This window comes from Myotis myotis, unplaced genomic scaffold (genome assembly GCF_014108235.1).
Source record: "Myotis myotis isolate mMyoMyo1 unplaced genomic scaffold, mMyoMyo1.p scaffold_m19_p_6, whole genome shotgun sequence".
Taxonomy (NCBI): domain Eukaryota; kingdom Metazoa; phylum Chordata; class Mammalia; order Chiroptera; family Vespertilionidae; genus Myotis; species Myotis myotis.
The window spans coordinates 97,188,121-97,214,644 of NW_023416368.1; the positions used below are offsets into that span (position 1 = coordinate 97,188,121).

General features: G+C 43.5%; 1 long non-coding RNA gene across 3 annotated transcripts; it reads right to left on the reverse strand.

The window, feature by feature from the left end:
* LOC118658659 lies at window positions 1–26,513 on the reverse strand. Of its 3 annotated transcripts, none has more exons than XR_004968343.1 (3): window positions 25,513–26,513; window positions 4,113–4,755; window positions 1–219 (listed from the first exon to the last, which is right to left on the reverse strand). It is a non-coding gene; the product is annotated as an uncharacterized LOC118658659 (long non-coding RNA). The 3 variants fall into 3 exon arrangements; XR_004968341.1 differs by lacking the exon at window positions 25,513–26,513 and adding an exon at window positions 13,417–13,567; XR_004968342.1 differs by lacking the exon at window positions 25,513–26,513 and adding an exon at window positions 5,338–5,371.
* Window positions 26,514–26,524: the final 11 nt, after the last annotated feature.

A 26,524-nucleotide genomic window follows, 5' to 3' on the forward strand; every position in this document is an offset into this window, starting at 1 on the left:
TATAATAAAAGTACTCAGTAAGGTAGGAATAGAGGGGCTGTACCTCAACATAATAACATATATGAAAAACCTACAGCCATTATCATGCTCACTGTCCCAAAACTGAATGCATTTACCTTATGATCAGAAACAAGATGGGGATGTCATCTTTCACCACTCTTATTCAACTGGAAGTCCTAGCTCTAGTGATGAGGCAAGAAGAAATAAAAGGAATCCAAACTGGAAAGGAGAAAGTAAAACTGTCGTTATTCACAGATGACATAATATTGTTCATAGAAAATCCTAAAGTCTCCACCAAAAGACTACTGGATCTAATAAATAAATTTGGCAAAGTAGCAGGATACAAAATATCTAGAAAGCAGTGGCATTTTAATACACCAATAACAAACTATCAGAAAGAGAAACTAAGAAAATAATCCCATTTACCATTACAACAGAAAAATTAAGATATTAGGAATAAAGTTAACCAAGGAGATAAGAGACCTGTACTCAGAAAACTACAGAACATGGAAAAAAAGAGATAAAGGAATATATAAACAAGTGGAAGAATATACCATGTTCATGGATTGGTAGAATTAGCATCATTAAAATGTCTATAGAGTCAATGCAACCCCTATTAAAATAACAATGGCATATTCCACAGATCTAGAACAAGCATTCCAAAATTTTATAGGGAACCAAAGAAGACCCTGAATAGTCCCAGCAATCTTGAGTTGCAGAACAAAGTTGGGCAGAATCACACTACTGGATATAAAACTATACTACAAAGCCACTGTAATCAAAACAGTCTGGTACTGACATAATAACAAGCATATACCAGTAGATCAATGGAACAGAACAGAAAACCAAGAAATCAACCCAAACCTTTCTGGTCAATTAATATTTGACAAAGGAAGTAAGAGCATACAGTGGAGTAAAGACAGTCTCTTCAATAAATGGTGTTGGGAAAATTGGACAGATACATGCAAAAAAAAAAATGCAAATAGACCACCCTTACACCATACAGAAGAATAAACTCAAAATGGATTAAGAACTTAAATGTATTAGTAAGTCATTAAACCATAAAAATCCTAGAAGAAAACAGAGGCAGTAAAATCTCAGACATCTCTCACAGCCATATTTTTGCCCATATGGTTCAGAGGGCAAGGAAAACACAGGAAAAAATAAACAAATGGCACCATATCACACCAAAAAGTTTTTTGCATAGCAAAAGAAACCATCAACAAAACAAAAAGGGATCTCATACTATGGGAGAATATATTCACCAATGATTCATCAGTTAAGGAGTTAATCTCCAAAATATATAAAGAACTTATACAACTCAACACCAGGAAGACATACAATTCAATAAAAAAAATTGACAAAGGACCTGAATAGACACTTCTGCAAAGAGGACATACAGATGGCCAATAGACAAATGAAAGCATGCTCAATGTCACTAATATTCAGAGATGCAAATTTATCTCCTCACACCTGTTGGAATGGCTACTATCAATAAATCAACAAACAATAAGTTCTGGTGAGGATGTGGAGTAAGGGAACCCTAGTACACTATTGGTGGGAATGCAGATTGGTGCAGCCACTGTGGAAAACAGTACAGAGTTATATGCCCCAAAAAATTAAAAACGGAACTGCCTTATGACCCAGTGAGTCCACTTCTGGGAATATATCCAAAGAAACCCAGAACATCAATTCGAAATAATATATGCACCCCTATGTTCATTGCAGCATTATCTATAACTAGAGGCCCGGCGCACGAAATTTATGCACAGGTATGGTCCCTAGGCCTGGCCTGAGATCAGGGCCATCTTCCCTGGAAGCCAGCAGCTGGCCCTGCCCCCCACTGCTGCCCACCCCTGGCTCCCCATTTGCCATTGGGCAATCAGAGCCTATGGCCAGGGGGGAAGGGACCGAGAGGTTGGCCAGCAGGGCCTGATAAGGCAAACAGGGCCTGCAGGCTGGGGGCAGCTCCTGCATTGAGCATCTGCTCCCTAGTGGTCAGTGCACATCATAGCGACGAGTCGATTTGCATATTACCCTTTTATTATATACTAGAGGCTTGGTGCACAAAAATTTGTGCACTTGGGGGGTGGGGGGAGGGTCCCTTAGCCCAGCCTGTGCCCTCTCACAGTCTGGGACCCCTTGAGGGATGACGACCTGCTGGCTTAGGCCCGCTCCCCAGGGGATTGGGCCTAAGCTGGCAGTCAGATATCCCTCTGGCAGCCCAGGAGCCCTTGGGGGATGTCCACTTGCCAGTGGGGAGCATGCCTAAGCTGCAGTCGGACATCCTTAGTGCTGCTGAGAAGGCAGGAGAGGCTCCCACCACCACCACTGTACTGGCAGCTGGCAGCCTGGCTTGTGGCTGAGCAGAGCACCCCCTGTGGGAGTGCACTGACCACCAGGGGGAAGCTCCTGCATTGAGCACTGCCCCCTGGTGGTCAGTGTGTGTCATAGTGAGCAGTCGTTCCCAGTCTTTCTGCTGTTAGGATCAATTTGCATATTACCCTTTTATTATATCGGAGTGCCTGGCCAACCTGGGTAAGGGGCTGATGGCTGTTTGCAGGTTGGCCACAGCCCCTACAAGGTGGCGAGGGGGGGGGGTCCCCCTGGGATGCCTGGCCAGCCTGGGTGAGGGGCTGATGGCTGTTTGCAGGCTGGCCACACACCCTTCAGGGTGGGGGGCTCTGCTGGGGTGCCTGGCCAGTCAGGGTGTGGGGCTGAGGGCCGTTTTAAGGCTGGCTAAGCCCGCCAGCAGGGACCCTCACCCCATGAGGGTGTGGCCAGCCTGAGTGAGGGGCTGATGGCTTCAGGCTGGCCACAACCCCCAGCCACCCAAGCTCCCAGTGGAGGCTGGCTGGAAGCAGGTATCTGGGATTTATTTATCTTCTATAATTGAAACTTTGTTGCCATGAGCAGAGGCCACAGCCGGCTCAGGGCAGGCAGGAAGCTTGGCTTCCTCCATCGCCTGGGCAACCAAGCCTCCTGCTTGCTCCAGCTCCGTGGCTGCCGGCCGCCATCTTGGTTGGGTTAATTTGCATATAGTTGCTCTGATTGGCTGGTGGGCGTGGCTTAGGGTGTAGCAAAGGTACAGTCAATTAGCATCTTTGTCTTTTATTAGTGTAGATAGGACTAGAGGCCCAGTGCACAAAAATTCATGCACTGGGGGGCATCCCTCAGCCCAGCCTGCCCCCTCTCACAGTCCAGTAGCCCTCAGGGAGCCCACAGGGAGTGGGCCTAAGCCACAGTCTGGCTTCCCTCTATGGGAGGCAACCGGCCGATCAGGGGAAGGCAATGTCCCCATCACGCCTCTGCTGCTGCCACTGCCGGCCACCATGGCTGCCTGAGCCTTGGCCCAGGCCTTGTTGCCTGAGCCTCGGGCCCTCGCAGCGGCAGCCATCTGAGGCCTTCCTGAGCCTCGGGAAGCTGCTGCGGCTTTGTCTGGAAGGACGCCTGGAAGACATCCACCTTAATTAGCATATTACCCTTTTATTAATATAGGTTATTAATATAGATGTGCATAGCCCATGAACATGGGCAATAGAGTAGTGAAGACCTGGGGAGAGGGGATGGATAGGGGTTAGGAGAAGGGAAGTAAGGGGGGAAATGGGAGATATCTGTAATACTATCAACAATAAAAATATATTTTAAAAAAAGATACTCATCACATTTCTAATCACATGTTTAATGTCTCCCATTACTTAAGCTTCAAGAAGGAAGAAACGCAATTTTGTTTCTTTATGTGTTCCTAGCACCAAGGACAGTGCCTCACACATAATAATTATTCGTTGAAAGGGAATGAATGAATGAGGGAAACTTTCTTTTTCTGGGTAAGTTTTATTCACCTATCAAGGACCAAGGCCAAATGTTATATCCTCCAGGTTGGGTTACAGTCAAACCTGATATATATTTGGATTCCTAGGACCTAGTTTAGAACTTGGTACATGATTCATATATCATAGATATTTGTCAAATAATAATAAACTATGGCCAGGAATTGACAATTGTTGAAACTGAGTGATGGGTATATGAGTAGGGTTCATTACACTGTTCTTTCTCCTTTCATCTATATTTTTACATTTTCCATAATAAAAAGTGAAAACATTTATATTCACCTAAAGTCAAGCTAAAGTGCAGTCAAAGATGATCTGGAGGTTCTGGCTGAAGCAAACCAGTCGATGGTGGTGCGGTCACTGGAGTGGATGGAGTGGAGCTGCATCCAGACGCGAATGCGCATGTGCATGGCTAGCGTGGAGCGGGTTCTTTTCACCCCAGCGAAAGTTCTTCCAAGGTCAATAACGGGGATGAAAGAATAAATTTTGATTTCAACAACTTAAGTTTTAATTACTTGAGGGCATCTCCAGGCAGCTGTACAATAGTTAGCAGCTACAATACATTAAAACCTCTGCCTTAAACAATGAGAGGGTTTCTGGATGGTAACCTTCCCCCTCATGGTCCTGGATGGCCTCTGGGGCACTGATCTGACTGACCGCCGGGAACTGTCCCGCTCTCTAGGGCGTCTGCAGTAAATACAGTGTCCCACCAGTGCTTCCCTCACACTCTCATCCACACTCTCCCATTCTTCTTTACCGCTGTTTTATTTCTACTGGGGAGCGATTATTGACATCGGCGAGGCCTCGGTGGGTGTCACAGCTTTATGTTCAGCAGCAGGTAGGGTCAAGAAAATTCTGGTTCTGTTTGACTTCACCACCTTCTGACTGCAAGTTGCTTGGTCTTTCTGAATCTCAAATGCTGCCTCTGAAAAACAAGGATAACAATCCTGGCGACTTCACAGGGCTGACGGGAGGATGAACACACGCAAAGGGTTCAACACAGAGCCTGGAACAGTGTGAGCGGTCGATAAACAGGAGCTATTATTATCGCCAGCGCTGCCCTCTGCCACTGCCACCGACTCCCACCCAGTGGGTGCCTTGCCCCTCTCGGGTGCGGGGAGGGTCCTGTGGGTGTGCAAGAACAACTCTGAGCCTGCCCGGGTATAAGGTAGCGCCGGGCAGGCAGAGTTGGCAGAGGCGGGGGCTGCGCTGCGGTCCTGGAACAGTGCACAGGGTTGGCGGCTGGCGCAGGGGTGAGGCCGTGGGCTCACGGAGGCCAGAGTCTGAAAGGTCGTTGGGAAGGAAGTCAGGAAGGTCGTTCGGCTATCCGGTCTAATTAGCATATTCTGCTTTTATTATTATAGATAGTCAAACTTGGAACCCACCCAAGTGCCCATCGGTAAATGAGTGGATAAAAAAGTTGCAGTACATTTACACAATGGTAAATGTATAAAGAAGAAAATCTTGTAATACTTTCAATAATAAAGATAAATGAAGGAAATCTTACCCTTTGTGACAGCATGGGTGGACCTCAGAGTATTGTACTAAGTGAAATAAGCCAGAGATAGACAAATACCGTATGATTTCACTTATATGTGGAATCTAAAAGATAAAATAAAAAAACAGAAACAGACTCATAGATACAGAGAACATACTGACAGTTGTCAGAGGGAAGAGGTTTTGGAGGGCTGGGTAAAAAAAGTGAAGGGATTAAGAAGTACAAATTGCTAGTTACAGAATAGTCACAGAGATGTAAATTATCGCATACAGAATACAGTCAATAATATTGTAGTAATTACGTACAGGACCTGGTGGGTACTTGAAACATCAGGGGAACCACTCTGTAAAGCACATGATTTTCTAACCAGTGTGCTGTACATCTGATGAATGTAAACTGTGATTGAAAAATTAAACATATATAAAAAATAAAACACACACATGCACACACACAAAACCAGCTTTCTCCCAAACATCTCCTTACTTCCTAGACTAGAGTGAAATCTTGCTCCTTCTGGCCTTCTAGCAAAGACTGCGTTCTCCCCAAATTCTCCATGTTGCTGCCCACATTATCTCTTTCCCCACCCAAACCCCTTTTCTGTAGAGTCTGGGCCTGGGGATGGAGCTCACCCACGCTCCATCTCCATTCGGTCGGACACCTGGCCTGGCTCCTTCTATTCTAAACCTTGATTGTGCACTCTCCAATTTTCAGCTCTGCCTAATAGACAATAATTTTGAAATTTTCTACCTACTTCCCTCCACAGGGCACTTCCCTTCATTGACCACGCTTGTCAGTTTTTTCAAGGTCACTTTTTATGCCCACATCCCCCTCTGCTCTCAGCAGCTCCCTCAACACTATATCCTGATTCCCTGGTGCAGTACCTCCTTGTGCCTCCCACGGCTCTGCCTGTTTTTTGTTTTGTTTGTTTGTTGTTTCCCCCCCTGACTCTAGGAGTCATCCTGCTTCTCCAGACCTTTCAGTATGGGGTTCTCCAACTCCAGATCTTGGATTTTCTTTATGCTGTACCTTTCTCTGTCCCGCCCCTAAACAATATTCCTTTGCAAAAGAAATTAGTGGGTATTTTTTAAAGAACAATTTTAGATTTACAGATAATTTGAGCAGATAGTATAGAAACATCCCAAATATTAGCCACTTTCATGATTTTAAATGAGAGATGTATGCAGTTGGCCACAAATTTCTATCTCCAGTCCCAAATGCTACTTGGATCTCTATACTTGCTTATCCAAAGATTTATTTGACGTCTCCATTTTAAGCCCTTCCCACTGCAGGGGAGGGTGCGGGGAGGGGGTCCTTACAGGGGGAGGGGAGTCTGCAGGGGAGACTGAGGGGTTAGGCTGTGGAGGAGCCTATCGCCCTCCCTGCTGGCTCCAGGCACTCTCCCTTCTTCCTGCCGCTTCCGATCCTTTTCCCGGTACCACGTGCAGAACAGGTGGGTGAAGCGAGAGTCAGAGCAGGGCTGTTCCACACAGGGGATGGGATTTTCTGGAAGTGGGAGCTAACAGGGATTGCCAGGGATACGGGAGGAGAGTTTTGGTGTATTTAACACGGAGATGCTACAGGGTTCATGGGTCGGGTTCACTAACTGCTTTGAGATGGTCCAGAAAAGCATATGTGTGCCTTTGTATAGACAGGTCTGGACAAATGCACAGGAGAGAGTGAGTGCGCTGTGGGGAAGCCGGTAAACAGGAGGCAGATGCTGCACATGGGCGCATCTGGATGTAGGGTGCACAGAATCCTGGGTGTTGTTCTTGCAAATTTTATGTATATATGAAATAATTTAGAAATGAAAATTTTATACAAAGTTAAAGTTGGGAGCAACCAAGAATTCCTTCAGTAGGGGAATGGGTCCATGTACCATCACGTGAGGGAATGTTATTCAGCACTACAAAGAAATCAGCTATCAAGCCATGAAAAGATATGGAGGAAACTCAAATGTGTATTGCTCAGTGAAAGGAGCCAATCAGAGGCGGCCACATACTGTACAATCCAACTATCTGACGTTCTGGGAAAGGCAAAAACTAGGAGGCAGAAAAAGATCAGTGGTTGCCAGGGGTTGGTGGAGGGGAGGGATGAATTGTGGGAGCACAGGTGATTTTCAGGCAGTGAAGCTACTCTATGATACTGCAATGCTGGATACACGTCATTATCCATTTGTCCAAACCCACAGAACGCACAACACCAAGACTGAACCTAGTAATGTAAACAATGGACGCTGGTCCATGTGGGTTCATCAGATATAACAAATGCACCACTCTGGTGGGAGATGCTGACAGTGGAGATTTCCCATACTATGTGTGGATGGGAAATCTCTGTACCTTCATGTTAATTTTGCTGCAAACCTAAAAGTGCTCTAAAAATTAAAGCCTACTAAAAAAACATTAAAAAGTTAATATTGAGATTAAACGTTCTTGCTACTGGAAGGCAACGTCCTCGGGGGGCTCCCTGTACACTCCTTCTCTGCTCCAACTCAGTAATCAGCACCCAAAACTGTGTGTCTACACACCTCCTGGCCAGGCCATGGATGGGACCAGTCACAGTCCCCTCCCCGGACAAGCGTTGGCTCCCTTCTCATGTCCCAGGACCTTGGGGAATGAGTGCCGCACTCAGCACTTCTGAGGCAAGAACCGAACAGAACACTCACCAGGCACCAGGCTTCGGCACCTTCCTCTCCAAGACAAGGGGCTAGAGATAGACAGGAGAGGCCGCCCTCAGACTGTCCTGCTGGAGGGCAACACGGACGCCACAGCCCAGAGTCTGGTTGTTGCCGAAGCTGAGGGATTGGTCACAGAAGGCAGGTTCTGGCCCCTGATCTCTCTCCACTCCACTCGGGCTTTGGGTACTAGCCTGTCGAGGTGCATTCCACCCAGACACCTTCATCCTGATCACCTTGCACTCAGACTGTGAGCTTCGAGTCACCCCTGCATGGAAACATACCCAGTCTCCAACCTCTGCAGCGGCCCTGCTTCCATCAGAAAAATTAAGATCTTGAGAATTTTCAATAGGTGTCAGGGATTTTTTGCAAACTACCTACCTTGTGTAATATTTACCCCCCAAATATATTACCCCACTCCTAGAAAAATAGGACAAAAGCAGCAAAGGCCCAGGGAGATTAAATTTCTTTGCTATGTTGCAAAATTAGTATGTATGGGCATTGAATACAGGTTTGCTGACTTCAAACATGAGCTCTGGATCGCCAGGGAGCCTTTTCCCACAACCCTCACACTCTCCTCTCTTTCTCTCTATCTCTGCCTCTTCCTTTATCTCTCTATGGGTATGTCTTTTTGTCTCGGTCTCTCTCTCCCTCTCTTTGTCTTTCTGTTTCTGTCTTTCTCTGTCTTCCTGTGTCTGTCTCCCTCATTGGTCTGTCTCTCTGTCTGTATCTCTAGCTTTCTCTCTCTCTTTCTGTCTCTATCTTTTCCTTTCTGTCTTGCTGAGAGACAAGGAACCACTAGGAGACTAACAGGAGTGAAGAAAAAATTACCTTGGAAAAGAAAGGTCATTTTTTTTTTTTTTTTTTTTTTTTTTTTTATTGCTTAAAGTATTACAAAGGGTATTACATATGTGTCCATTTTATCCCCCCGCCCTAGACAGTCCCCTAGCCTCCCCTATCCCCCAATGTCTTATGTCCACTGGTTATGCTTCTATGCATGGATACAAGTCCTTTAGTTGATCTCTTACCCCCCTACCTCCTGCCCCGCAACCCTCCCCGGCCTTCCTGCTGCAGTTTGACAATCTGTTTGAGGCAGCTCTGCCTCTGTATCTATTATTGTTCAAAAGTTTATAATGGTCTCTATTATCCATGAATGAGTGAGATCATGTGGTATTTTTCCTTCATTGACTGGCTTATTTCACTTAGCATAATGCTCTCCAGTTCCATCCATGACGTTGCAAATGGTAAGAGTTCCTTCCTTTTTAGAGCAGCATAGTATTCCATCGTGTAGATGTACCACAGTTTTCTAATCCATTCATCTACTGATGGGCACTTAGGCTGTTTCCAGATCTTAGCTATGGTGAATTGTGCTGCTATGAACATAGGGGTGCATATATCCTTTCTGATTGGTGTTTCTGGTTTCTTGGGATATATTCCTAGAAGTGGGATCACAGGGTCAAATGGGAGTTCCATTTTCAGTTTTTTAAGGAAACTCCATACTGTCTTCCATAGTGGCTGCACCAGTCTGCATTCCCACCAGCAGTGCACAAGTGTTCCTTTTTCTCCACATCCTCTCCAGCACTTGTCGTTTGTTGATTTGTTGATGATAGCCAGTCTGACAGGTGTGAGATGGTACCTCATTGTTGTTTTGATTTGCATCTCTCGGATGATTAGTGACTTTGAGCATGTTTTCATATGTCTCTTGGCTTTCTGAATGTCCTCTTTTGAAAGGTGTCTATTTAGGTCCTTTGCCCATTTTTTGATTGGATTGTTTATCTTCCTTTTGTTAAGTTGTATGAGTTCCCTATAAATTTTGGAGATTAGGCCCTTATCGGATATGACATTGGCAAATATGTTTTCCCACACAGTGGGTTTTCTCGTTGTTTTGTTGATGGTTTCTTTTGCTGTGCAGAAGCTTTTTATTTTGATGTAGTCCCATTTGTTCATTTTCTCTTTAGTTTCAAGTGCCCTAGGAGCTGTATCAGTGAAGAAATTGCTTCGGCATATGTCTGAGATTTTGTTGCCTTTGGATTCTTCTAGAATTTTTATAGTTTCCTGTCGTACATTTAAGTCCTTTATCCATTTTGAGTTTATTTTTGTGTATGGTGTAAGTTGGTGGTCTAGTTTCATTTTCTTGCATATATCTGTCCAATTTTCCCAGCACCATTTATTGAAGAGACTATCTTGGCTCCATTGTATGTTCTTGCCTCCTTTGTCAAATATTAATTGAGCATATTGGTTCGGGCCGATTTCTGGGCTCTCTATTCTATTCCATTGATCTATATGCCTATTCTTGTGCCAGTACCAGGCAGTTTTGAGAACAGTGGCTTTGTAATACATCTTGATATCTGGTATTGAGATCCCACCTACTTTGGTCTTTTTCAGGATTGCTGCAGCTATTCGAGGTCTTTTTTTATTCCAGATGAATTTTTGGAGAGTTCGTTCTAGATCTCTGAAGTATGCCATTGGTATTTTAATGGGAAGTGCGTTGAATTTATAGATTGCTTTGGGTAGTATGGACATTTTAATGATGTTGATTCTACCAATCCATGAACACGGTATGTTCTTCCATCTGTTTATGTCTTCCTCTATATCTTTTTTCAACGTCCTGTAGTTTTCTGAGTAGAGGTCTTTTACCTCTTTAGTTAAGTTTATTCCTAGGTAGCTTAATTTTTTTGGTGCGATGGTAAACGGGATTGTTTTTATAATCTCTCTTTCTGAAAGTTCACTATTGGTGTATAGAAATGCCTCGGATTTCTTGGGGTTAATTTTGTATCCTGCTACATTGCCAAATTCATGTATTAAGTCCAGTAGCTTTTTGATGGAGTCTCTAGGGTTTTGTATGTATAATATCATGTCATCTGCAAATAAGGACAGTTTTACTTCCTCTTTTCCAATTTGGATGCCTTTTATTTCTTCTTCTTGCCGAATTGCAATGGCTAACACTTCCAGTACTATGTTGAACAGGAGTGGTGAGAGGGGGCATCCCTGTCTTGTTCCTGTTCTTAGGGGAAATGGTGTTAGTTTTTGTCCATTGAGTATGATGTTGGCTGTGGGCCTGTCATATATGGCTTTTATTATGTTGAGGTATGATCCTTCTACTCCCACCTTGCTGAGAGCTTTTATCAAAACTGGGTGTTGAATTTTGTCAAATGCTTTTTCTGCATCAATTGATATGACCATGTGGTTTTTTTCTTTCAATTTGTTTATGTGATGTATCACGTTTATTGATTTGCGGATATTGTACCATCCTTGCATCCCTGGGATAAATCCTACTTGGTCATGGTGTATGATCTTTCTGATGTACTGCTGGATCCGATTTGCTAAGATTTTGTTGAGGATTTTGGCATCTATGTTCATGAGGGATATTGGCCTGTAATTCTCTTTCATTGTGTTGTCTTTACCTGGTTTTGGTATTAGGGTGATGCTGGCTTCATAGAATGAGCTTGGAAGTGTTCCTTCCTCTTGAATTTTTTGTAGTAGTCTGAGGAGGATAGGTTTTAGTTCTTCCTTGAATGTTTGGTAAAACTCCCCTGTGAAGCCGTCTGGTCCTGGGCTTTTGTTTGCTGGAAGCTTTTTGATGACTGCTTCAATTTCTTCCATAGTTATTGGCCTGTTGAGATTTTTAGATTCTTCCTGATTGAGTTTTGGAATGTTGTATTTTTCTAGGAATTTGTCCATTTCCTCCAGGTTGTCTAGTTTGTTGGAGTAGAGCTGTCCATAGTATTTTTTAACAATCATTTGTATTTCTGTGGGGTCTGTTGTTATTTCGCCTCTATCGTTTCTGATTTTATTTATTTGGGTCCTCTCTCTTTGCTTCTTGGTGAGTCTGGCTAGAGGTTTGTCAATCTTGTTTATCCTTTCAAAGAACCAGCTCTTGGTTTCATTGATTTTCTGTATTGTTTTTTTGGTCTCTATGTCATTTATTTCTGCTCTAATCTTTATTATCTCCTTCCTTCTGCTCACTCTGGGGTTTTCTTGTTGCTCTCTTTCTAATTCTTTGAGTTGTAGAGTTAGCTGATTTACTACCATTTTGTCTTGTTTGTTGAGATAGGCCTGTAGAGCTATAAACTTCCCTCTCAGGACTGCTTTCATTGTGTCCCATAGGTTTTGGATTGTTGTGTTTTCATTGTCATTAGTTTCCAGGATGTTTCGAATTTCTTCTTTGATTTCATTGGTAACCCAATCAATATTTAATAGCATGCTATTCAGCTTCCAGTTGTTTGAGTATTTTGGGTTGTTTTTATTGTAGTTTATTTCTAATATTATGCCATCGTGGTCTGCGAAGACGCTTTTTATGATTTCAATTTTCTTGAATTTGGGGATACTTTGCTTGTGACCCAATATATGGTCTATTTTTGAATATGTCCTATGAGCATTTGAGTAGAATGTATATTCCCTGGCTTTCGGGTGAAGTGTTCTGAAGATGTCTATTAAGTCCATCTGATCTAGTGAGTCATTTAGGATTGCTGTATCTTTGCTGATTATTTGTCTAGAGGACTTATCCAGTGCTGTCAGTGGTGTATTAAAGTCCCCTACTATGATTGTATTGTTGTCGATGTCTCCTTTGATATCTTCCAGGAGTTTTTTTATGAATTTGGGTGCTCCTGCATTGGGTGCATATATGTTTACCAGGATTATATCTTCTTGTTGTATTGATCCCTAAGAAAGGTCATTTTTAACCATCTCAATCCCTCCCACTCCCTAACAAGTTAGTAATTCCAAAGACAGAAAAACAAAAACTGCCATCTAGTCTTGTGTTACCTACTCATGGATCACATCCTTTTTATCATCATCCATTTGTAGAATTCCATGGAAACTTCCTCCAGTGTGAAGGGGTTTCATTTCCTTACCTACCATGTTCTGTCTTGAAGCACAAGCACACTGGGAGAAAAAACTCAAAGTTTGATCATGAGAATCCAAGGTCAGAATTTTACTTATGAGCCTCCTAAGTTCATCTCTTTTCCTTTTCTCTACAAGAGGGCTTTTACAGCTGGAGGAGGGGGTAACACAAACCCTGGGGCCAAGACACTCTGTCAGCTTTTTAAAAATATATATATTTTATTGACTTTTTACAGAGAGGAAAGGAGAGGGATAGAGAGTTAGAAACATCGATGACAGAGAAACATTGATCAGCTGCCTCTTGCACATCGCCTACTGGGAATGTGCCCGCAACCAAGGTACATGCCCTTGAGCGGAATCGAACCTGGGACCCTTCAGTCCACAGGTCGACACTCTATCCACTGAGCCAAACCGGCTAGGGCACTGTCAATTTTATTACTTATTGTGAACTCAGTTTAAGAGCAAGTGTTCTGAAACACTTCTGCTTGCCCAGGCATTCCCACCTGGCACTCAACGATGGGGAGAAAGTGGAGAAAGAAAAGATGTAGCGATGCCCAACAATAAAAAATACCCACCAGAGTCCAGCTGCAGGTTTCCAGGGGAAATTCTGGTGGCACTGAGGGGGTCAACTAAGTTGTCTGCAAGTTTCAGGTGAGGTGAAAACAAGCAAACTGTCTACAGATGATGGCATGTGAAGCGGCTTAGAAATCCAATGTAAACAGCTGGGTTCCCCAGTCTCTGTGAAATCCTCTTATTACTATTTTCTTGGCAAAAATAAGCAATTGTGCCTTTTTTTTTGCAATTGCAACAGAAAAAAATAGGGTTTTCTAAAGGGTGTGATCAACAGAACTGGGCACATTGAAGAGCATGACCCTGGTAGCACAAGATAAGGGGAGAGACAGAGACCAAATGAGGCAGCCCATGGAAGGATGGAGGCTGAGGTGGTGCCACAAGCCCCAAGGAGGAGCCGTGGACCTCAAGACCCAGGATCCAGGCCAAGGGCACAAGCTGGGGGCTTCAGATAAAGTTTTTCCATTATCAGAAGACCTCCAGTCCTGCCCAAACTGGGCCTAGATCCTTCAGGAAAGTGTTTCATGTTCAGGTAGAAATTGACCAAATTCTGGCATTTCCCTGCAGACTCCTGTGTTGAAATTCAGGTAACCGCTTTCTCTTTCCCTAGGGCCTTGGCAATCTGTCCAGACTGAGAGCCTGACTTGGGCTGAGCTCAGAACATTTCAGTTTTCCTGAGTAAAATGCGTGGTTGAACCTTGCTCCTGTGTATTTTTCTTTCTTGTTGTCACAAAAGTCTGGATTTTTTCAGAAGAGTTTTGATGGGGAAAAGGCTACAGGGAAGAGCTGCATTGCTTTCTTGGGTGTTTAATTCAGCAGAGTGTTATAGACTCAAGGTTTGTGTCCTCATCCCAGATCTGGTGCTCACATGGGGACTAATGCTGCCAAAATCAACCCCAAATTCTCTTCTGCATTTCTCCTTGGGGGAGTGAAGTTTTGGTAAGCCAGCCATCCCCCCTCTTAGATATAAACATGAATTAGAAGCAGGATTATCCCTGCTCTTCATTTTCCTCTTCCTGTGTGTAGCTTTAACCAGATAATGACACCACCTAAAACTCAGTTTGGGTGCACTTATGAGCCAGGAAGGAGGACTGAGACTTTAACAACTGGTGAAGCCATTTCAATCGTGATAGAAGAGAACAGGATGCTTGCCTAGGAGAAGCAAAGGCCAAGTGAATCCTGAAGGAGGTGTGGAGCTCCCCACAAAAGGCATTCACCTGGATGAGGGGTCCTTACTGGGCATGAGCTCATGTGTGGCCCAGAGCCTTTTTCCTGGGCAGTAGGAGCTACCAGAGACACTTGCCCCAATGTCCGCTGGGGCAGTGTTGAAACTGAGATGGGGGACGAGCTCCCTTGAAAATGCAAATGGAAAAATAAATGGCAGCCAAATAGGCAGATCTGTTGTGCACCTCATCCCAGGGCCAGAGTGGAAATACAACTAAATTGGAGAACATTCATCTGGAATTACCAACTGAGGTCCAGCTGAGGAGGAGACTTACATCAAGGGAGGACAGAAAACACTTGGAAACTGGTAGGAAGGGCAAGGTCATGAAAGGAGCTGACCCAGGTTCCAGGGCGGCAGGCCAGCAGGCCAAGAGAGGAGGTAGCGCTGGGCTACAGGAGGGTCTGTTCTCTCAGAACATAGAGGCCCAAACCAAGGCTGAGCTCCACAGCACGGAGCACCAGAGCCGAGACCCATGGCCCATGTAACATCCAGTGGTGAAAGGTGGCAGGCTGGCTGGCAGAGCCTGGAGCTGGCAGACCGATGGAGAGAAAGCCACAGTGGGTGTTTTTTTGTGTGTTTGTTTGTTTTGCCCAGAGCACAGGAGTTTTCATTTGAAACTACTCCCCCGAAGCTTTGGTGCAGGGAGGGAAACGTGGACTTGAGGTGCCTAAGGAGAGGCTGGGGTGGGAAGCATTGTGGGGAGACTTGGAAAAACAGAAGCCAGGAGCATTTGATAGCAGGCCCCCAAACCAAAATGGCCATTTTTCCTGAGAGGAGCTAGCTGCAGGGCAGGTAAAGAAGAAAACCTGCCCTGGGTGATACAGCCCGCCCACCCGCAGGAGCCCTGCTGCCACACCCTGCATTTTGAGCTTTTCAGAGGAAACAAAGGCACGTTAGAAGTAAGGCGAGCCCCCCTAAGGCAGAGGTCCTGGTAGAACACAAAACACACTCGGAGCCAGGAGCAAGGCAAACACTTTACTTCTACGAAGAAGGGTGCGCACACATGGTCTGGAAGTGTGTGCACACCGAGCTTTATAATCCCTGATGCTCCGTGACCTGTCCTTTCCTCTTGATTGGAGCTCAGGCTCACAGTCTTTTGCGATTGGCTAATTCAAAGGGAGGGGTTGGCCTTTGCTGTTTCAAGATGGTGGCTCCCAGGGGAGCTGCAAGCCATGCGACCAACATGGGGGTTGTTTAAACTGTTCTTTGACAGAAAAGATGACTTGTTTATTCTCACAGGTGGAGGCCAAACTTATAGGTTTGAACAGTCCCAAGGAGCCTCAGTGACTGGATTGGGGAAGGGCCATCTGCCCCACTATCCTGGGAACCATCTGATATTTTCCCTGCTCAGGATAGCTGATAGGTTCCCAGCCAACCCCATTTGTCTCCATACGAGGATCTCTGTCCAGCCGAGAGCAGAGTAATATTCTGGGCCACTTGCAGAGGAGGAGCCCTGGGACAGGGAAACACACCAACCACATTCCCTGAAACCCAATAGCACCTTCTCTACCTAAAGCTCTTTCAGAAACAGACTTTGAGTGATTAAGATTGACAGCTGACTAACAGGCAAAGATGGGCAGAAGTGGAGCCTGGAGAACCAGGGGAAGTTTGCTGACCCAGCCCTGGCCCCATGCTGCTAACAAACCTGCTTTAGAGGGCAGATTGTCCCCTCCCTCTCACAGTGAAGTCCTGTGGAGACACACAAATGGTGGGTCAGTGGGTCGCTTGGAGCTTCAAGCAGGTTGCTGAAAGCCAAAGGACAGTGCCTGTCAGTGGTTGGCACCTAAGTACCTCACAGGAAGCCCAGAATTGGCAGGCAGAACAGAAGAGGGGGATCCAAAGCAAGCTCCCATGGGACACTAAATGGCGGAAAGAACACCACTTCACTTTTTTAAAAACTGATTTTTTCTCCCTTTTTTCTTTTCTCTTTTTTCCCCTCCCTTTTCTTTTTTATTTTTCTCTTACCTTTCTGCATTTCCATTTTTAAATTTATTTTCTTTATCTATCTGCTTCAATGATTTGTTATTATTCTACTCTGTTGTTTCATTCATATATCTAATTTTTCTCTTCCCTTTTTCTACTCAATTATTTTCTTTTTTACTACTCAATTTTTTCTCTCTTTTCTTTTTCTCCTGCTTTCTCATCATTTTTGTTTTTCTTATTTTAGGTCTATCCACTTTCTCCTCTATTTTCCTTCTCAATTTATTTTCTTGTCTTTTCATTTCTTTTCTCCCTCCTTTATTTTGTACCGTTTTTCTTCCTGTATTCCTCTAATTCTTTATTCTTATTTCATTTATTTCAGCTCTGCATCTACATATTCCACCCCCCTTCCTTTTCTTGTTTTCTTTTCTTTTTTGTTTGTGGGTGTGTTTTTTTGTTTGTTTGTTTCATTGTTTTGTTTTGTCTTCTCTTTGTCTCCCCAAGTACACGAAGATTGAAATCATATCAAGGATCTTCTCAGATCATGATGGCATGAAATTAGAAATCAGCTACAATAAAAACACTCAAACACATGGAGGATAAATAGCATATTTAACAATGAATGGGTTACCAAAGAGATCAAAGAAGAAATAAAAAACATCCTGGGAACAAATGAAAATGAACACACAACAATCCAAAATCTATGGAACACAGTGAAAGCAGTTCTGAGAGGGATGTTCATAGCACTACAGCTCAACCTCAAAGAAAACAAGAAAAACTTTTAATGTTATCTAACTCTACGACTTAACGAATTAGAAGGAGAACAACAAGGAAAGCCCAGAGTAAGTTGAAGGAAGGAAATAATAAAGATCACAGCAGAAATAAATGACATAGAGACTAAAAAAACAAACAAAAAAAACCCCCCAAAACAAAAGATCAACAAAACCAAGAGCTGGTTCTTTGAAAAGTAAACAAGATTGAGGAACCTCTAGCCAGACTCATCAAGATACAAAGAGAGAGGACCCAAATAAACAAAATCAGAAATGAAAGAGGCAAAGTAACAACTAGCCCCACAGAAATACAAAGGGTCAAAGGGTCATTAAAAAAAAATGGGACACTGGGTTGGGGGTGGTGAGGGCATGTGCTGGGGGTGGGGGTGGGGGGAGTAGGGGAGGCCAGGGGAAGGTCAATGGGGAAAAAAGGAGACGTATGTACTATTTGTAAGACTTTAAACAACAAAATAAAATTTAAAAAAAGAAAAATAATGCCAGGAACAACTATATTCCAACAAATTGGACAACACGAATGAAATGGACATATTTCTAGAAAAATATAATCTTCCAAAACTCCATCAGGAAGAATTAAAAAACCTGAATAGGGCAATAACAACTGATGAAATTGAAGCAGTCATTAAAAAACTCCTAGCAAACAAAAGCCCTGGTCTGAAAGGCTTCACAGGGGAATTTTACCAAACATTCAAAGAAGAAATAAAACCTATCCTTCTCAAACTATTCCAAAAAATTCAAGAGGAAGGAACACTTCCAAGCTCGTTCTATGAGGCTAGCATTATCCTAATTTCAAAATCAGATAAAAACATTACGAAGAAAGAAAACTACAGGCCAATATCCTACATGAACATAGACGCCCGAACACTCAACAAAGTATTAGCAAATCGGATCCAGCAATATATTAAAAAGATCATAAACCCTGACCAAGTGGGATTTATTCCAAGAATGCAGGCTGGTACAATATTCGCAAATCAATAAATGTGATACAGCACATAAACAGATTGCAAGACAAAATCACATGATCATATCAGTTGATGCAGAAAAAGCATTTGACAAAATCGAACACCTTTTTTGAAAAAAAAAAAACAAACAAAAAAAACCTCTCAGCAAAATGGGAATAGAGGGATCATACCTCAACATAATAAAAACCATATATAATAAACTTATAGCCAACATCATACTCAATGGGCAAAAACTAAAACCATTTCCCCTAAGAATGAGAACAAGACAGGGATGCCCACTTTCACTACTCTTGTTTAACATAGTACTGAAGTCCTGGCCACAGCGATCAGACAAGAAGAGAAAAATAAAAGGCATCCAAATTTAAAAGGAGGAAGTAAACTCTCATTATTCACAGGTGACATGATATTGTATGTAGAAAAATCTAAAGACTCTATCTAAAAATGACTAGACTTAATAAATGAATTTGGAAATGTAGCAGGATACAAAATTAACACCCAGAAATATATGACATTTTTATACATATAATGAACTCTCAGAAGAAGAAACTTAAAAAACCCATTTGCTATAGCAACAAAAAATTAACATACTTAGGAATAAACTTAACCAAGGAGGTAAAAGACCTGTACTCAAAAACCTACAGAACATTGAAAAAAGAGATAGAAGAAGATATAAACAAGTGCAAGAATATACATGTTCATGAATTGGTAGAATCAACGTCATTAAAAGTTCCATATGACCAGCTCTGCCAGCGTGGCTCAGTGGTTGAGCATTGATCTGTGACCCAGGAGGTCGTGGTTGGATTTTGGTCAGGGTACATTCCTGGGTTGCTGGTTCAGTCTCCAGTGTAGGGCAGTCGATGAATGATTCTCTCTCATCATCAATGTTTCTATCTCTCCCTGCCTCTCTAAAATCAATAAAAAATATATTTTTTTAAAAAGTTTCATACTACCCAAAGCAATCTATCGATTGCTTTCTATCGATTCAATGCAATCCCCATTAAAGTACCAACAGCATTTTCACAGACTTAGAACAAATACTCCAAAAATTTATTTAGAATCAAGAAAGACCCCAAATAGCTGCAGCAATCTTGAGAAAGAAGAACAAAGTTTGAGGAACCAGATATCAAGTTATACTACAAAGCCACTGTACTCAAAACAGCCTGGTACTGGCACAAGAACAGGAATATAGGTCAATGGAACATAACAGAGATCCCAGAAATCGGCCCAAGCCACTATGCTCAATTAATATTTGACAAAAGAGGCAAGAGCATACAATGGAGTCTAGAGTCTAGACAGTCTCTTCAATAAATGGTTTTGGGAAAATTAGATAGGTACATGCAAAAAAAATGAAACTTACACCATACACATAAATAAACTCAAAAGGGATAAAAGACTTATATGTAAGTCATGAAACCATAAAAACCTTGGAAGAAGCCATAAACACCAAAACCTCAGACATCTCTCATAGCAATCTTTACCAATACATCTCTTAGGGCAAAGGAAACTAAGGAGAAAATAAACAAATTGGGATTACATCAAAATAAAAAGCTTCTGCACAGTAAAAGAAACCGTCAACAAAATGAAAAGAGAGCCCACTGCATGGGAGAACATATTTTACAATGATACATCTGATAGGTGGTTAATTTCCAACAAAATGAAAAGGGAGCCCACTGTATGGGAGAACATATTTAGCAATGATACATCTGATAAAGGGCTAATATCCAAAATATATATAGAATTCATACCACTCAACAAAAGAAAGACGAACAATCCCATTAAAAAATGGACAAAGGCCCTAAATTGACACTTCTCCAAAGTGGACATACAGAAAGCCAAGAGACATATGAAAAAATGCTCAAAGTCACTGATCATCAGAGAGATGCAAATTAAAATGACAATGAGGTATCACCTCAGACCTGTCGGAATGGCTACCATCAACAAATCAACAAATGACAAGTGCTGGTGAGGATGTGGAGAAAGGGAACCCTAGTGCACTGCTGGTGGGAATGCAGACTCGTGCAGCCATTATAGAAAACAGTATGGAGTTTCCTCAAAAAATTAAAAATGGAACTCTCATTTACCCAGTGATCCAACTTCTAGGAATATATCCTAAGAAACCTGAAACACTCATCAGAAAGAATATATGCACCCCTATGTTCAAAGTAGCACAATTTACAAAAGCTAAGATTTGGAAACCGCCTAAGTGCCCATCAGTAGAAGAGTGGACAAAAAAGCCATGGTCCATTTGCAAAATAGAATACTACATGGCAATAATAATAAAAAAAAAAAGAACTTCTACCACTTGCAACAGTATGGATGGACCTGGAGAGCATTATGCTAACCAATATAAGTCAGTCAGAGAAAGATAAATATTACATGATCTCATTCACATGTGGAATCTAATGAACAAAATAAACTGATGCAAAAAAATAAACCCAGAAATATAGAAGCATGAACAGACTGTTGAACCTCAGAGGGAAGGAACGGGAGGGTGGGTGGGAAGAGATCAACCAGTGAACATAGAGATTTCTCCTCTCTATGAATGAATATTCACAGATGGTTGTTTATTAAGTGTTAGGGTTGTCACATCAGCGCAATCAAATATTTTGTTAACTCAGCAATGAAGTTCCAGGTCAACAACATTATCTTGCTCTGTAGTTTTACAGTACTTCTTTATTAAAATTTTTAATGTTGATATAATTGCAAGTGTTACCCTATTCTATACCCTTTGCCCACTTCCACCCATCCCTACACCCCCCTCCCTTAGCCTTCACCAAACTATTGTCTGTGTCCATGGGCTGTGCATATATGGTATGTTCTTTAGCTAATCCCTTCACCTTCTTTAGCCAGTCACCCCCACACACCTCCCCTTAGGCATGGGCCAGTCTATACCTTGTATCCATGCTTCTGGTTCCATTTTGTTCTTCAGTTTATTTTGTTAACTAGATTCCACATATTAGTGAGATCATATGGTACTTGTCTTTCTCTGACTGGCTAATTTTACTTAGCATGATACTCTCCAGGTCCATTGCATCCATGCTGTTGCAAAGGGTAAAAGTTCCTCCTCCTCCTCCTCCTCCTCCTCCTCCTCCTCCTCCTCCTCTTCCTCCTCCTCCTCCTCTTCCTCCTCCTCCTCCTCCTCTTCCTCCTCTTCCTCTTCCTCCTCCTCCTCCTCCTTCTCCCATAGTCATGTACTATTCCATTGTGTAAATGTACCATTGCTTTCTTAACCACTCATCTGCTGATGGGCACGTGGGCTGTTTCCAGATCTTGGCTCTTGTAAACAATGTTGCTATAAACATAGTGATGCATATATTTTTTTCTGATTGGCATATCGGGATTCTTATGATATATAACCAGAAGTAGTATTGCTGAGTCAAAAGACAGTTCCATTTTTAATGTTTTGAGGAAATTCCATACTGTCTTCCACAGTGGCTGCAGAATAAACAGATGCACAAAAATAAACTGCATTCCCACCAGCAGTGCACAAGGGTTCCCTTTTCTCCACATCCTTGCCAGCACTTGTTTGTTGATTTATTGATAGTGGCCATCTTACAGGTGTGCGGTGATACCTCATTGTTGTTTTAATTTGCATATCTCTCTGATGATTAGTGACATTGAGCATTTTCTTCATATGTCTATTGGCCAGCTGTATGTCCTCTTTGGAGGAGTGTCTATTCAGGTCCTCTGCACATTTTTAAAAATATGTTTTTATTTATTTAGAGAGAGGGGAAGGGAGAGGGAGAGAGATAGAAATGTCAATGAGAGAGAAACATCAACATCGATCAGCTGCCATCTCCATGCCCCCTACTTGGGATCAAGGCCACAACCAGGAAATTAAATTTAATTCCCACAGACCGGGAATTAAACCTGTGACTTTTTGCTGTATGGGTGGGTGCTCAGCCACTAAGCCATACCAGCCGGGCTGCACATTTTTAAATTGGATTATTTTTGTCTTCCTGATGTTGAGTTGTGTGAGTTCTTTATATATTTTGGAAATTAACCCCTTATCAGATGTATCAATGGCAAATATGTTCTCCCATACAGTGGGTTCTCTTTTCATTTTGTTGAAGGTTTCTTTTGTTGTGCAGAAGCTTTTTAGTTTGATGTAGTCCCTTTTGTTTATCTTTTCCTGAGTTTCCCTTGCCTGTGGAGACATATAGGCAAAAATATTGCTGCGAGAGATGTCTGAGATTTTACTGCTTATGTTTTCTACAAGGATTTTTATGGTTTTGTGACTTATATTGAAATCTTTTATCCATTTTGAGTTTTTTCCAGTATATTCAACAAAGTCTTGCCCAAATCCCTATTCTCCAATCACATAATGCACCCAAGAGAAAGAAGGTGGAAACCTTTGGGGACATGTTCTCTTGCGTTGTGTGAAAGGCTAATCATTCTGAAGTTTCCACACCTCCTCTGTGTGTTCCATGGATTTCTTCCTAATTATGTGCCAGGAGGTTTATGAAGATAACAACAAATTATCTAATTTAAAGAATGCAGCTGTCTTGAAAAGAGTAATTGTTGATTTCTAGGTCGGCGATTTATCATCTGTGGTAGTTGTCTTGATTACTTCACTAGCTTTATTCAGTTACTTGATTGTAGGATGGTTTTAGATGATAGAAAACCATCTTGCCCAAGTTTGCCCTTGGACATAAAGGAATTCTAAAAAAATACAATATCATCCATCACAAGGGACACTGCATTTGCTAATGTATTCCAGAACCTACATTGGCCCCTCACTCTGTGCAGGCTCAGAGTGAAGCAAGTTTGGAATACAAGTACGAACAGGATATATTCTTGTCTTTGAATTTATTAAATTACTTAAAAGAAAATATTAATGTAAATCACTCTTCACCTGCAGCATTACCACATAAACCTATCTGTGTTGACATGCACAGCGCTGATTAAAGCTCCCGTGCATGGGAAGTAGGCCGGGCATTTCTCCCACTGCGCCCATCAGTGTCTCAGAGACCCTGCTTCCCCTCAGGCAGGAGGAGGCTTCTCGGCCTCTCTGTCCTCTGAATTCCTCCCATGGACATGCAGAGTGCCTGGATGCAGGCGCCCCTCGCCCAGCCAGGGAAAGCTGAAGCTGTGAGAGCAGATGCTAGTCCACCTTAGCTCAAGGAATCAACATAGTCTCTGGGAAAAAGAAACAGTAAAAATCCAGGGTGCAACTGCTTTAATGAAAAGCAGCACAGATCCTTTTAAAGACCACACGCAGGAAGGAAAGCCTGCATCGTTGGCTGCTGCTTTTGAGGATATTTTGACGTTTATGCTGGCTGCTCTGTGTTTTTTTCTCCATTGTGAAGTGAGCTGAGCTTGAGCTAGAAGACTGTGAATCCCTAAACCTAAGGCCATGGTAAAAAGGACTCAGCTAGGGAAGAAGGCAGGGATGCCCCGTGGAAGTGGTATCAGGAGCCCCAAGTCATTGTGACAAAGACATTAACAAGGGAGAGCAGGAAGTCAGGTTAGAGGATGGAGGAGCCCATATCGGCACAGAAGGTGAAACACCAGTGGAGAAGGAATGACACAGCTGGGGGTGGGGTAGCTATGCAAGCTGCAAGTGAGTCAGGGGATGAAGTCAGGGTGAGGATCAGGGAGGGGGTGCACTAAATGTGGTTACACCAGCACAAATGCAGAAATGTTTTATTCACTCCGAAGAATGAGCATAAGAAATTAGAAGTTTAAATTAGACCAGCCCTACTAAACAAGAAACTGCCCCAGTGGCCCTTCACATAGCATTTGTAAATACATGACATTGAGTCCACAGCTTGCCTGCAGAGATGGGCGGTAAGGGATATTTGTTTCCCAAGAACAGTGGCTCAGACCTCCGTCCTTATCTACCAACGCTGGAGACAGAACAGAGCCGAGTGATCCTGGAGCTGACCCGGGAGACATGCCATCTGGTGTTGGCTCACCCCTCCACTCTGCCCTCCTGAAAGTCACCGTGACCCCCCTCAACAGAGCCAGCTACTTCCTCTCACTTCCTAGACACTAGGCTATCTGCATTCATGTGACCTGTGCTATCAAGTTGTCCATACATTTGAGCAAATAAGTTGCTTTGTTTTGTCTCCAAATAAAAGAGAAACAGGTTCTAGTATCTCCCAGAATCACGGTAATAAAAAGCATGACCATATATGTAAAATGCAGAAAAATATGGATCTCACATTTGATATCATATGGTCACCTTTGAAATTCTCTCTTTCATTAGCTTCTAGGATAAACTGTACTGATTCTGTTCATTTATTCACTTATTTATTCACCTACTATTTATTGGGTGTAATATGTGCCAGTCACTCCTCAAGGTACTAGGGATACAGCATTGGACCAAATAGAAAAACATCCCTCTGTCCTCATATAGCTTACACCCTGTCTCACTATTCTTTCACTCCTTTTGCTACGTGTTCTCTCTCTCTTAGTTAAATATACATTTTATGTGCCAGGACTTGTGTCAAATGTGTGATATCTATTAGCTTGTTGGATCCTGAGTGGCACTAGCACTGTCCTCACATGTTAGAGCAGTGGTTCTCAACCTTCCTAATGCCGCTACCCTTTAAAGTACAGTTCCTCATGTTGTAGTGACCCCCAATTTCATTGCTACAAATTGAACATAATTAAAGCATAGTGATTAATCACAAAAACAATATGTAATTATATATGTGTTTTCCGATGGTCTTAGGCGAGCCCTGTGAAAGGGTCGTTCGACCCCCAAAGGGGTCGCGACCCACAGGTTGACAACCACTGTGTTAGAGGCAGTGGGCATGGAAAGTTGACACAGCTCCCCTAAAGCCCCTCAGCTAGCAAGTCTCCAGCCCAGGGTCAGGGTACATTTTCTGTCATGGAGCCCTCTGTACTTTTGCTTTCTTTTCTAACATCAGGTTTAGCTCATACTGTCTGTCTGTTCTCAAAGAATCTATCCATTTCATTATGCACATACTCTTTCAGCAGATGCTCTCAGACCTTTTAGATTCTGCCTTCTGCCAAAGCTCCAGGTCAAGTGTCACGGGAGCAGTGCCACAAGGACCTGAGCCATCTGGCCTGGATCCTCACTGGGACCTTATCTGCTCTCACTCACCCTCATCTGGCCGCACACCAGCCTGCCTGGGGCTGGAGTAACGGGTAAATCCTGCGCCCGCCTCTGCAGCTCATCTGGACTCTGCCCTCTCACTGTTCTGCTTGCCACCTGTCCCCCCAACCCCTTCCCACCTGTGGTTTGCGCTTGCTCTTCAGGTGCTAGCGCAGGGTTCCACCTGGCCCCAGAGGCTGGTTTCCAGTCCTGTTACAATCTTGCAGCGCTGGCGAGTTTCCTTGTTCCAGTTATTAGGGCTCTTGAGAGCTGGGCCACATGTCTTCTGCTCACCTTGCATCTGGGAGCCCGGCTACCAGATTGGGTAGTTTGCTGCAGACATGCCTACTATCACTTCAAAATCAACAAAATGCAAATTACATTTTGTTCAATGGCAGATGTCTACCTTCCAATGACCTCACCATACTCATCGTGGGTCAGGATGGCCCACATACTGTCTGTCGAATCATCTTCCTCCTTCCCTGTCTTTCTCAGTGCCCCCATGTCACAGGAGCAGCAGCACTGACAGCCTCTGCTTGATTGTCCCTCCAAGGAACCTCTTGGCCTCCAGCGTTGTCACCTCTGAGATCCGCTGGGCAGCAACCCTAACTCCCTCCCTGGCAAGCCTGCGGACCCTCTCTGAGCCCAACCGGATAGTCATTCAAATGCTCTGAGTGTTGCTGGTCTACAGACCCATCACCGTCACACACGTCTATTCGGGCATCCGTCTCCCCTTCAATTCACGTACTCATTTTTCAAAACACAATGAGCTAATTAACAGGAGGTAGACAGGTTGGAAAAAAGATGTTAAGAAGTCATTATGCACGTAAGGCTGAGGAGGCTATTGGGTGGTGCAGACCATGGCAGAAGGAAGGCTCTCAGCCCTTCCCCGATTCACGGGAGGTGGAAACAGGAGCAGAGGACGGCACACAGTCAGGGGCTCCCGTCAGACGCGTCCAGGCCTGGAGTGTTCATTCACCGCGTAGCCCGGGGCCTGTGCGCTGTCGCTTTTCACAGGGAGGGGCTCCCCGGCCTCCCAAACGCAATCCTGCAGATAAAGCGCGTGCTGCGCCCGCTCCTCAGGCAGGGCCCCTCCCGAGCGTGCGGACGGGACGGAGAGAGATAGTGGAGGCAGCGGGCGCAGGGCCCGCC